Source organism: Emys orbicularis, chromosome 9 (genome assembly GCF_028017835.1).
Source record: "Emys orbicularis isolate rEmyOrb1 chromosome 9, rEmyOrb1.hap1, whole genome shotgun sequence".
Classification (NCBI taxonomy): Eukaryota; Metazoa; Chordata; order Testudines; family Emydidae; genus Emys; species Emys orbicularis.
The window spans coordinates 105,510,070-105,522,415 of record NC_088691.1 but is presented as its reverse complement, the minus strand read 5'-3'; the positions used below and the strand labels follow the sequence as shown (position 1 = coordinate 105,522,415).

Genomic DNA, 12,346 nt, shown 5'->3' with positions numbered 1-12,346 from the left:
GTGTGATTTGATGGTTTGTAGCAGCCACCCATTAAAACCCCATCTTGTGTTTTATTTACTACAACGTTGATCCATAAGCATTCAAGATAATATTTTTCCAAGTTATCAATGATTGGGACCCAGGTAATGCCATTTTCGACATAGGGTGCCCCCTCCCCTCCCCTTTTGGCCACTCTCCTTCTGAAATAAGTGATAACCAGTGATTTTAACATTCCAATCATGGGAATCGTCCCAGTAGGTCTCAGAAATACCAACTAGATCAAATGTAACTGCGGTTACCCGGTTCCTGCCCTGAAGGGCTTAAAACAGCCCTGGGGGAAGGTTGTGGCTGGGAGCTGCTAAGCTGGGCTGATTGGGAAGTGGCTGCAGCTGGGCCACGCCCCAATCAGGCCCCAGCTGGCCTGTATAAAAAGGCTGTGAGCCAGGAGCCCAAACAGATTTCTCTAGCTTCTGAGAGGGAGGGACCTGGCTGCAGGGACCTGAGCAGAGTACTTGAGTGGAGCAGGGCTGGGGCAAGGCAGAGGAGCTGGGGAGGCTCCAGCCTGGAAAGCCCCAGGCTGTGGCCTAGCAGAGGGCCCATGGGTACTGGGGGTTGCAGAGGGCAGCCTGGGGGTAGGCAGAGGCAGCAGGTCCAAATCCAACCTGGCCTATGATGAGTGGCTGATGCTGCAGTCTGCCCCAGGGCACGGGGACTAGATGGTGACTGGCAGTAGCCCATGACTGAGGCAAGGTGGGGATAGAGGGTTGGGGGTTCCCCTGGGTAGGGAGACTCTGAGAAAAAGAGGGGTTACTGCCAGGGGGCAGCACCCCAGAGAACAGGGCACCGTAGGCCAGGGAGGGACACGGGGGCCAAGCAGCAGCGGGACGCTGGCCTGCAGAGGGTGCTCCCGAGGCTGGAGAAGAGCTAATTCCCGAGATGACCAGCAGGAGGTGCCACCGGGTGAGTCTGCACACTGCTACAAGCTGCAAAAGTAGAACTCAGAAATGTATGAAGCAATTTTTCTCATTTTTTCCTTAAAGCCTGAAAAAATATATCCTGTAAATACATCACAGCTGGCATGGGGAAAAACCAGACAGGCAGGATTTCAGCCCAAAAGAAATTAATTTGCCATAACTATGAACAGAAGAATAAAGGAGGTTGGAATTAAACTTCTGTTACTGTACCTGGTATAATAAACCCATTCTGGGGTCCATATAATTATATACAATGTTTGGCTGTAAACACTGCTCGTATTTCTTGCCTGTATTCTTCTTCACTAGCTATTTACATTGCATGTAGTATTTTAAAGCATAATACATAGCCAGGTTTGGACTTAATGACATTTGGCAACCAGCTGTAAGCAGCTCTGAGCAGTCATTTCCACTCTATCTGAATCATCACTCAATAGGTTAAGAAGGTTCTCAGGCAGAATGCCCCCTAAGCTCAGCAGTTCTCTTAGCAGCCTCCCTAGCCATGAAATCCATCATAGTCACAAATAGAAAATAACAGGTTATGGAATATCACAATCTCATTATGGGATGCCATCCAACAGTGCAAATACACTGTTCCAGTGAATTTCCAGAGAGCACAGCCCACGTGGCCACTCACCTGTGATAGATGTACCGGGTCTGGATTTATAGTGAAACATGATCCACACGTCAGGACAGTGGCAAGAACAGACCGCAGAGAAAACTAGAAATCCTGTTGAGAGAGTTTCTCCTTCATGGTCTCTTGGGCACAATAATCTGTGTTCTGAAGCAGGAGTGGAAACTGTTCTCTGCTGCTCTTCTGACAGCAGAATCTGTGGAATAATGATTGCCCTTTGTATTTACGCCTGTGGAGCTCTCAGCTTTGCCTTCCAGCCAGGAGATGAAAAGAATGTTACCAACATTGATTGAGTGAGCCTTGCAAAATACTTGTGAGCCAGTCTGTGGCTTTTGGGAGTGTGTGAGTGGACCCCGGGCTGAAGCCTGGGCTCTCTGAGATGTTTATTTCGCTGCCAACTGGGAAAGGATTGATAACCTCCCGAACACCGTCTGAGCACTCCGCTCCAGCCAGGCTGGGAGAAATCCATTCCTGGGAGGCATTGGCTCCTACAGTCCAATACTGCATTCCCTGCACACCCAGGAATTTCAGTCCAAAAATTGGCTTCAGCCCTGCCCCTTGGGGATTTGGGGTGTGCAAAAATGCAGGATGAGGGGCTGCTGTAATCTTTGCTGACTGACTGTCCTTTCTCTGTTAACTGGAATGTAAAATACTCGACTCACACCTTCCCCAGGCTCCAACATATCCCCTCTGCCAGGGGCTTCTGGGAGTGCGGTGTAGGAGCAGGGTATGCCAGCTGGGGAGGGCACAGAGTGGCTTTCTGCTTTCTTCGTGCTGTGGTGCAAAGGGAGCCGAAGGGGCTAGGATTAGCCAATGTGCTAGCAGAGACACCGGTGCACTATAAGCTAAAGTAACTAACAGGTGCTAGTGAGGAAACAGGCACTGAGATAATGATTTGTACCTGGACTGGCACTTTCCTGGCATAGGAACAACTTTGTTTCGTACTTTGTCTCTCTGCTAGTCATAGTCCCAAGCCCTTTACCGAGCTAACTAATATAGCGGTGGGGTTAATAAATAACTAAATAGCAGCGCTGGGTGACAGAGCAGGCGTAGGCAGTGGAGAACAGGTTTCTTCTGATACGTGATTTCAAAACAGCTTGAGAGTGGAGGCAGTGAGGGCTCTGGGGAAGCTGTTCCATGTGATAGGTGGTGCAGAGGAGAAGGCCCTTACACCAAGGGTGGGGAGCATGTGAAGGGACTGGGGGGCAGAGGTAGGTGAGCAGAGAGAGCTGAAAGGGCAGAAGAGCCAGAGACACAAATCCCTTTGATTGCTTGTAATGAGTTATTTTATTAGACTGGAGAGTGAAGGTGCAAAAAAAACCCTCCAATAACCCGAGGGGCTGATTCAAACCCAGGAGGAGAGCAGTGTGTTAGGGACCAGGGTACACCCCTCAGCAGGAGATTCCCCTCTCCTGGCCTCCCCAGCTTGCCCCATAGCTCTGGTGGGGCTGGAGTAGTCTCCTGGTTGAAGGCCAGTGGAAAGGGTCCCTCAGGCACCCAGTTCCCAAACCACGCTGGAGCCTGCACCTGAAGCCCCACTTGGAAACTCCAGCACCCAGTGCCGCTCCTGGGTGGTCAGCATGGCGTGCGCTCACCGGGCGGACTCCATTTCCGGAGGCGCTGCAGTCGCAGAGCAGAGATGCTGAGAGCACTTGGCAGTTTACCAGAGGGTTACGCAGCACAAGCCCTACATTTTGCTTGGTTCCCATGCTAAGCCAGCACCAAGGAAAATCCCCAAACCGTGGGAAAATAACATCTACCCGTGCTGGAGGGTGGGTGAGCGAAGCACCAAACACAGTCAGCACCTTTCACCCGAGCTGGTGCAGGAGGGTGTCATTACAACATTCCCACGCTGACACTTCCCCTGCACAGCAGGGGAATCCACCTCCAGAGAAGGCAGGAGCACAGCTTCCCAGAGAGTCCCTGCTGAGGGGAGGGAACACTTCCTGGCTGTATTGGTCACTGCCTCTCCTGAGCCAGTGCCTAGTAGTCTTGGGGCCAGTGCTGATCCCTCTTCAGGGAGTCAAAGCTGCTTTTTAATGCCATCTCCTCTGCTCTGACAGCTTTTCCACTGGCTGCTAGGGCTCTGCCCTGGGTGGGTTCCCAACACTGGAAACCAGCAACGCCTGGCTCAGGGACAAATAAAGAGGAACAACCCTCCACAGAAACCGAGAAAAGGCCAGAGCTAAATGGGTAGTGTTAAATCCCCCAAGAAAGGAAACAACACAACAAAGCCCAAGGAAACTCGGCTCCACCCAGTGCCCCAAATAAAAGAGACCAGAGCTCCAGGGGTCTGCCGACAGAGGGGAAATGACGACAGAGTCCTGCGGCACCTTAGACTAACAGACGTATTGGAGCATAAGCTTTCATGGGTGAATACCCACTTCGTCAGACGCATGTAGGGGAAATGATCTACTCCCGGCTGGAGGAGTACAGCTTAGCTCAGGGGAGGGCATGGATGTCCCTTAAAGGAAAGTTCTCAAAGCATCAGGGGAACATTCACCCGCTGGATGAGCAGAATCTATGGTGCTCTCACATGGTGACTGGAGCGGAGTGAATAATGGCATTTTTGGTGCTCTGGCAACTCCAGACAATCCAAAAGAGTTTTACTTCAGGTCGAACTGAAAACAAAACTTCTTGAAATGTTCAGCGAATCCAAATGCCAGAGAACATTTAAAGTCAGGGAACAAAACACTTCATTCGACCCGACTCAGAAATGTCCTTTCGATGATGGGCATTTTAACAAAAGTGAAGGAGGATGAGAGTCACAAGAGGGCTGCGAAGGAGGAGGCAGTGACGGTGGTGGTGCTTGGGGAAACAGGTTATGGTTTTGAAAAACATTTTGGTTGTGACAAATTGACATTTGCAGATGAAAAACTGTAGGCAGCTCTAGGCAGGTGTGTGGTTGTGTTGTTTGGAAGAGACGCGCGCAGCTCCCATTGAATCAATGGGTACGTCTCCACTGCAATAAAAGACCCCTGGCTCGGGCTGCGGGGCTAGAGAAGTGCAGGGTAGACGTTTGAGCTCGGGCTGGAATCGGGGCTCTGGGACCTTCGCCCCTCGCAGGGCCGTAAAGAATGTGAGAAAAGCACCAGAGCCAAATCCCCCCAGCTCCCAGCACTGTACCCCAGGAATATACCGTCTTGTACTGCTCAAGATGAGAAGTGCTAATGTATTAATTGATTCACCACTTCATCAATGGAAAGGGGATATACACCAGCCTTTGCAAAACCTGAGTAGATTTGCCACACACTTCATACAAACTCACTGGTAAAGATAACCAGTAAAACAAGTTTATTGACTACAACAGATAGACTTTAAGTGAGAGGCAAAAAGTCAGAGTTAGTTACCAAAAGAAATAAAATATAAGCACGCAGTCTAAAGTCTCAACCCTATTAGACTGGGCAACAACTACACTAAGCAGTGTCTCTCACCCCACTGGGTACTGCAGTCCTTAATATGCAGATTTCACCCTTGAAATCAGGGCCAGTCCCCTCAGTTGAGTCTTCAGAGTGTCCTTGTTGCTTGCAGTGTAGGTGGGTGAGGGAGAAAGGCCCAGCATGTGACCGAGTCTGTTTTATACCCTCAGTCCATGTGCTTGGAAAACACAAGTCCAGGCACATCTGGGGGGCATTGCTGAGTCTCCAGGCCAGGTTAGGCAATTCCCCTGGTGTGGCCTCATGCAGGTGAGTCATTGCATTGTAGCTCCCTTGCTGGACCATGGCTGGTGATGGTTGTTTGACACCCGCCCGGGCGTTGGTTACTTTCCTTGCTGCTGCCTCTGGGGAGCTAATATCTGGCTGATTCCCCAACTCGCAGCATGTTTTAGTGACAACCATACCACACAATTCTCATAACTTCATATGCATTAATGATACACATATATGGATAGAGAAATGACTTTCAGCAGATCATAACCTTTCCCCGATACCTTACAAGGAATGCTTTCTATGTAATATCACAATTGTATACAGATGAGGAATATGGGGGATTGCAGGGTGCTCCCCCAAGGTACAGAATGTCACACCCCAACTCCAGACCCCTACATGCACTCTGGCCAGGGTCCCCACAGCCAGGGCTTTTGCACCTCCGTGACGCATCTCAACACAGACTCCAGCCTGTCCCGATTTTGTGTTCACCCAGCCCAGCTCAGGGAAAGCAAAGGCACAGCTGGCTCTAGGACAGTCCCCCTCATTCCCCAGCCTGGGGCCCAATTGCCACTTCAAAACCCTGGCCATTTCAAGCAAAAATGGGTCCTTTCTGGCGTTCCAGAGCGAAGCATCCATGGAAGTCAGGGCTTTTCTGATTCAGAGAGCTAGCTTGTGCCCAAGCTGGAGTGAGCCTCGAGCTGAGTTGCCAGGCCAGTTTATGCGTTGTTGATAGGCAACGCCAATGGTTCTGCATGATTTTATCTTGAACTCAAGCAGCCCCTAGTTTTTGGCTGAGTTTCCTTTGAATTCTAGGGATTGTGCAAACCCTACACTCAGAGTCAAGCATGGTGGGTTGGGGGGGGGAAGAGTGAACTCACATGAACTGGGCCTGAAAAAAGGGTTGGATGAGAAGTGAAAACCCTGAGTTTGGTGCTCTCCACCCCACCTCATCACCTGTGTGAATGGTATTGTCCCTGGGGTGTAATGCAGTTAGGGAGCCAACTGCCCTCCACATTCCATTTCAGTTAGGGGTATTTTCTTTGCCGATAAGTCTCACTTGAGCGCTGCTTTGGTCAGGTTATTAAGGGGACATAAAATCAGTGAAGGGAGTGAGAGATGAACTACTGAAACACTGAAGAAAAATTTCTGGAGAGGGGAAATCGATAGCATTGCTTAAGCCACTGGCATCTGCCAGCCGTTTATTAATTATAGGTATCACGCACCAATAAATTGCTCCCCTTTTTTACAGCAGAACAGGCTCAAGTTCATTGTATATCCAATTGATTTCCTGTCCCAAGGAGACAGTCACATGATCACACAGCTAATGCCAGAGCATCACTAATGATGAGGAAGTTGCATGTCATGTAAGAAAGAGCAGGCTACCCCTTGTGAGATGTCAAGGAGAACCTTGCACGTTCTTAGGGGTGCCCAAATTTTGCAAGATGATGGGCCCTGTCCGCACTTTGCAGGAGCTCAAGCCACACCTAATTTTATATCAATGTGCATATTTTGTAGCAAAACAAAAATTGACCTACACAGCCACATGACGGAGCTGTAATCCATCTTGTAGAATGCACACACGAGAACTGTGCTGTTAGTACTTCACCTCAGTATCTAATCTGCTAGAGAGAGAGAAGTGGGTCCTGAGCTTTGATCGTGGGCTTGAAATACAGGCCTTTCTAGTCCAATCCACACATTACCACTGGCTCCCTCTGAGCCTTGGCACTCCCAAGTGCTCGGCCCTTTTGAAATTCAGACCATTTATTGAGGTACCTAAACACAGACTTAGGAGCCTAATTTTATTTATTCTGAGTCAATAAAAAAAGAGACCTATCCAAGGCTCCCCGTGTGTCCTTAACATTACAACAAACCCAGCAGCAGGAACTCCTCCATTGACTTGCAGGAAAGCTCCTTTCCACCCTGCACCATTCCGGGAATAGGCCAGCACCCCACTCCAAAATCCCTTATCAAACACACGTCTCTGGAAGCACTCAGTTCCCACTGACTTCAATGGGAGCCCAGGGGGCTCAGTTAGGTGCAGGATTGAGCTCAAAGTGACACCTGATAAATCCAGAGCAGAAGAGAATGCAGACCTCCCGCCCCTCGGCCCTGTGCTTTGGCCACAACACCATTCTGCTGGGCCTTTTTACTTGGTTACTTTGATGTAGCACTGCAGATTTCTGGTCCTGCCTCCTGGCACCTTATCCAAAGCAAATTGAAATCAGTGGGTTTTGCATCAGGCCCTAAATACACTGGAGACTGTTCCTCAATATCATGTACCTTAATACCTCCAGGCCAAAATATTCATGTCTTGCTGCCTCAGGTTAGGCTCTTCAGTCTATATTTAGGTGTATTAGTGGATATGACCAGAGTACCCAGAAAGCCATCTGAAGTCGGGGGAGCGCCACGTGACCAGAACGATTGGGAATCTGATCACTTCTGCTTAGGTGTCTAAATATGGATTTAGGAGCCTGATTTTGGACATATGCTGGAACATTTTAGGACTAATTCCTTCTCTCCAGGAATACAGCCATGTTGTGGGTTTGGGTTTTCTGGGGATGGAGCAGTTTATTTTTTTACTATTTCCATGTTTATAATGCAGGAAAAGGCTGTATTTTATTTATTGGTAAAAAGGCCTATGAATAAATATGATCATTAACTTTCATAATGCTGACACTTTTTTCTGCTCTGCAATAACAACAAAACATTTTATGTCCGTCTGAAATATGGCCAGGGATATATTGGCCTTACGAGATCCTGGAAGACTGCCAGTGTGCGAGTATTTTCATTGTCCAAGACCAGAAATCGGTATGGTGGGCTGCAGCTCTTGCTGTTTGACTGTAAATTTACATTAGAAAAATGTCTGTAGTGACACCTAATCTGTAAAATGGAGCGGATATTACTACCCCACCGAGAAGCTGGGAAGATGAATTGTTAAGTGCCATGGGAGGGGCTCAGATACTGTGGGGAGGGGGTGGGATAGATTTGTTTAAGACTTCACTGAGGATTGCAGGCCTTTCCGCTAAGCCTGGGGGCACTGTATGGTCTCACATCCAAATTATGTGAAACTCAAGAGACCAAGAAAAGCCTGGTGGGTTTGGCTGAGTTTTACCTTCTTGTTACCCTTCGCATCCCTTGCTAGCTGCAACTCCAATTGTTCTTTGGCCTTCCTGATTACACCCCTGCATGCTCGAGCAATATTTTTATACTCCCCCCCCCCCCCCCCCCCGTCATCTGTCCAGTTCTTGTAAGCTAAAGAATCAGTCACTCGAGGTAACACTCTGATGTGTATTTTGCCCCAGAGCATCTCAGTCAGATCCGTGGGAGAGGCTGAGTAGCTTTTGTTCTGCCACACTTGAGGAGAATTCTCATGTATAGTTAAGAGGCCTACCTAAAAACCCAAGGGTCGAATCCTGCTCTCACTTACACCAGGCTAAATCCAGAGTAACTCTGTTGAAGCAAATGGAATTTGCACCAGCGTGAGTGAGTGCAGAATCAGGCCTTACGATCTGTATGTCACGGCAGCAAAATTAATTTCCTTTAACACTGGCATTAGCCACGTTAGCACTTAACCGGCATCACCAAAACGTTGATACCAGTCTAACAGCCGTATCCTCCCCTGCCTTCCTTTTCCTCTGCTGCCCTGGCTTGATCTGGGCAAAGCTGACATCAGTCCTGGAGAGATTTCACAAGTTTAAGTGCTTGTGACAGAGAGAGGAAATTGCACGAGTCCCTGATAAAGCTGCCATGGGAGAGGGGGCAGAGCGCTGCCAGTAGCTGGCCCAGGAGAGAACATGCATATCCTCAGATCCAGGGAAACAAAAGGAGATGGATGTATTGCTGCTTTTGCAATTAAAGAGCCATTGTAATCATTTAGGCCTCAGTTGGACTGATCTTAACATGATTCCCTACAGGACTGTTAATCTCTAGACTCCAAGGCCTCCAATTTCAGACACACCTCAGCTCAGCTGCCACTTCGACACCACACAGGATTTCAGGCTGAAATAATTGCAGGAGCATCTTATTGGACTTATGGGTCTAAAGTGATTTGCAGGTACAGTCAGGTAGGAAGTGGTCTGCTTGAGCTATCCAGCTCAGCTTGCCTGGTATGCTCATCACCGTGTTACGTGAGCACCTTCCAACGGCTTTAAAATTCTCCTGCAAGAATTTGCACCCACAAAAAGTTGCCCTTGAAAAATCTGCCTGAGACTGCCAAGGAGGTTGCTAATTGTGCTCCCCACTGAGCTGAGAGAATCCCCAGGTAGCCAGAAAACCCACCTTAAAACCTGCTTTGCACTTCTGGGGAGTCATAGATCAATCTTAATGGCCCAAACTGTGATGTGGTCCTCTGGCCAAAGAGGTGAAAGGAAGACTATTGCCCTATAGTCCTTTTGCCAATGAGGTTGGTTTCATTTTTGAGTCAACAGAAAACCAATAAATACCAATGCAAGCCCAACTGAGTGGGCAGTTTTCTGTTACCACTGAAGTCTGGAAGCACACATCTCATGGTGGGTCTGGACAACACTTTAGGACTGAAGAATGATGCATTTGTTATTTCTTTACTTGAGATTCTCGTCTCAGGATCCTGTCTCTAGCAGTTTCCAACCTTTCACAACTACAGTACCATATGTCCTGTGTTTGTGTGACATGCCACCCCTGTCCTGGAGCTTGATCATATGCATCTACTGTCTGATGATAAGACTCAAGGAGGGCAAAGTCTCCAAGATTGATATTCAGCCTGAAATCCTCAGTGGTTTTTGCTTGGGATACAGTCTGGTTGGCCTGATTTATTATAATATCAGTAACATTTTACAATGGATTCCTGGTTTCCTTGATTTATTCTTCTGCCCATGGATGATAGTGTCTTTCTTCATGCAATGGTTCTGTTCTTATGCACTGGCAGCACCTTGTTCACAAGATCCGGGTAGAAGAACTTGAGACCTGGCTGATTCAGGCTGAGTTTGACTTCTGCTCTTGACGCCTGCCAGACTTTTTCTTTAAATCTGGCCAGAAATTTGCCCAGACCTTTTATAATCCACCCCTGACAGTGGTCTGCTGCTCGGCAGGATCAGATCAGGATGCAACCTGGGATCTCTAGGGTCAAAGCCTCTGCTGGTGAAAATTGGCATCACCCACTGAAGTCAATGTAGCTGATTTATACCAGTGGACAATGTAGCCTATAGTCCAGTGGTTCTCAAACCTTTGCACTGGTGACTCCTTTCACATAGCAAGCCTCTGAGTGCGACCCCCCCCCCCCTTATAAATGGAAACATTTTATATATTTAACACCATTATAAATGTTGGCGGCAAAGTGGGGTTTGGGGTGGAGGCTGACAGCTCATGGCACCCCATGTAATAACCTCGTGACCCCCTGAGGGGTCCCAACCCCCAGTTTGAGAACCCCTGCTACAGTCCCTATAGGCCCATAGACAGACACACACACAAAGCCAGGCTCATCCCCTCCAGCAGGGGGCAGCAGGCACACAGACAGACACACAGCCCCAAGAGATAGTGTCAGCCTTTGGCCTGTTCCCCTCCCGTTCACCCTGCTCTGGCAATGTAGCTAGAGACCCCCGCTCTGAGAGCTCCCCGGCATGGGGGTCTCCCCAGCAGGTGTCAGTGCTCTGCACCAGCCCTGCTCCCAGCCCGTGGAGCACAGAGTGGATGGCTAGACTCTGCTTTCCCGCGGGGGGCCATAGCAGGCCTCTGGATGGCCCTGGGGTATGGAAATCACAACACCCCTCCCCTGCATCCCTGCCCCAAGTACAGGGAGACTCAGGTCCCTCAGCACCCACAGCTCCACCAGAAACCCAGCAGGCTGGCCGCACTCCTGAAAACTCAGGCCTTAAATATCGGAGGTGGGCACCCACCACTGGAACACCCCAAACCAGTGGGATTTTGGGGTAAAAGACATCTCAGGCCTCAGAGGAGATGAGTATCCGAGCCAGGGCTAGAACTCAGTCTTGTCCTGCCCCTGGACCATGCCTGGGGGAATTCAGCCATCCCGAGCGGATGGATTGAAAACTTGGCCTGGATTTCAACTAAACTCATAGAATATCAGGGTTGGAAGGGACCTCAGGAGATCATCTAGTCCAACCCCCTGCTCAAAGCAGGACCAATCCCCAATTAGATTTTTGCCCCATATCCCTAAATGGCCCCCTCAAGGATTGAACTCACAACCCTGGGTTTAGCAGGCCAATGCTCAAACCACTGAGCTATCCCTCCCCCCAAAGGAAGTAGCACAAGCTTACCACCATCCCTGGGTGGGCTCGAACCACCATCCTTTCAGTTAACAGCCAAACGCACTGACCCATTGCGCCACAGAGACACATAGATTGGCAACCACGAAGGGACCCGAACCCTCAATCTCCTGAGGTTTCTTTACGATTCGCAGACCGAGACCCAGAGAGGCCACCAAACGGCCACGGGGATCACTGCGCTAGGTTCAAACTGACAATCTAGAGGTGAAAGGTTCCTCTGCCAGTTACCAACCCGCCCAGCCATCCCTTCCCTGCTGGCCGAGGAGCGTTTCCCTGCGCAGTGCCCACAAGGGGTCCCGAGCACTCATTCTAGGCTAGCGCATGCATGCTGTGAAGCAGAAGGGCTTCCCTTTGCACAGGGCGAGGGGTTAGCGCAGGGGCTGCATTTGCAGTAACAGTGACCTGCTAAAGATTTAGATAAGGATTTATTGCAGCTTGTGGGTGCCATGGTGCTGCTCAGATGAGGAAGGTCTAGCTAGCAGTTAGATTTGTTCAAACCCATGTGCTGCCTCTTGCCTTCCTACCCCTTTACAACCAGCAACATTGCTTTGATTTTCTCCAGTGTGGTCCAGCGAACGTCGACTGAATGCACAGACAGCCTTAGAGAATGACCCCCCTCTCCAGAGAACAGGTGGGAGTGGTGCGAGCTGCCCCTAGAGAAACCCCCCTCCCCCCCATCAAAGTGCTGCCACCAGGACGTTAGAAAAAAGATCATTTCATTTCTGTACCAATCCAGTCCATTTTCCTCTTTGATCCAAAGCTCAGTGAAATCAATGGAAATCTTTGCACGAAGGTGCAGTGGTGGTTTGAGTGACGTGCACGCCTGGTCACTATGAACTGGACTGAGACCA

The 12,346-nt window shown here is 49.4% G+C and overlaps 1 non-coding gene across 1 annotated transcript; it reads right to left on the bottom strand.

Annotated features, from left to right (window-relative positions):
- Window positions 1–11,489: 11,489 nt before the first annotated feature.
- TRNAN-GUU (transfer RNA asparagine (anticodon GUU)) lies at window positions 11,490–11,563 on the bottom strand. The gene has a single exon. It is a non-coding gene; the product is annotated as a tRNA-Asn (tRNA).
- Window positions 11,564–12,346: the final 783 nt, after the last annotated feature.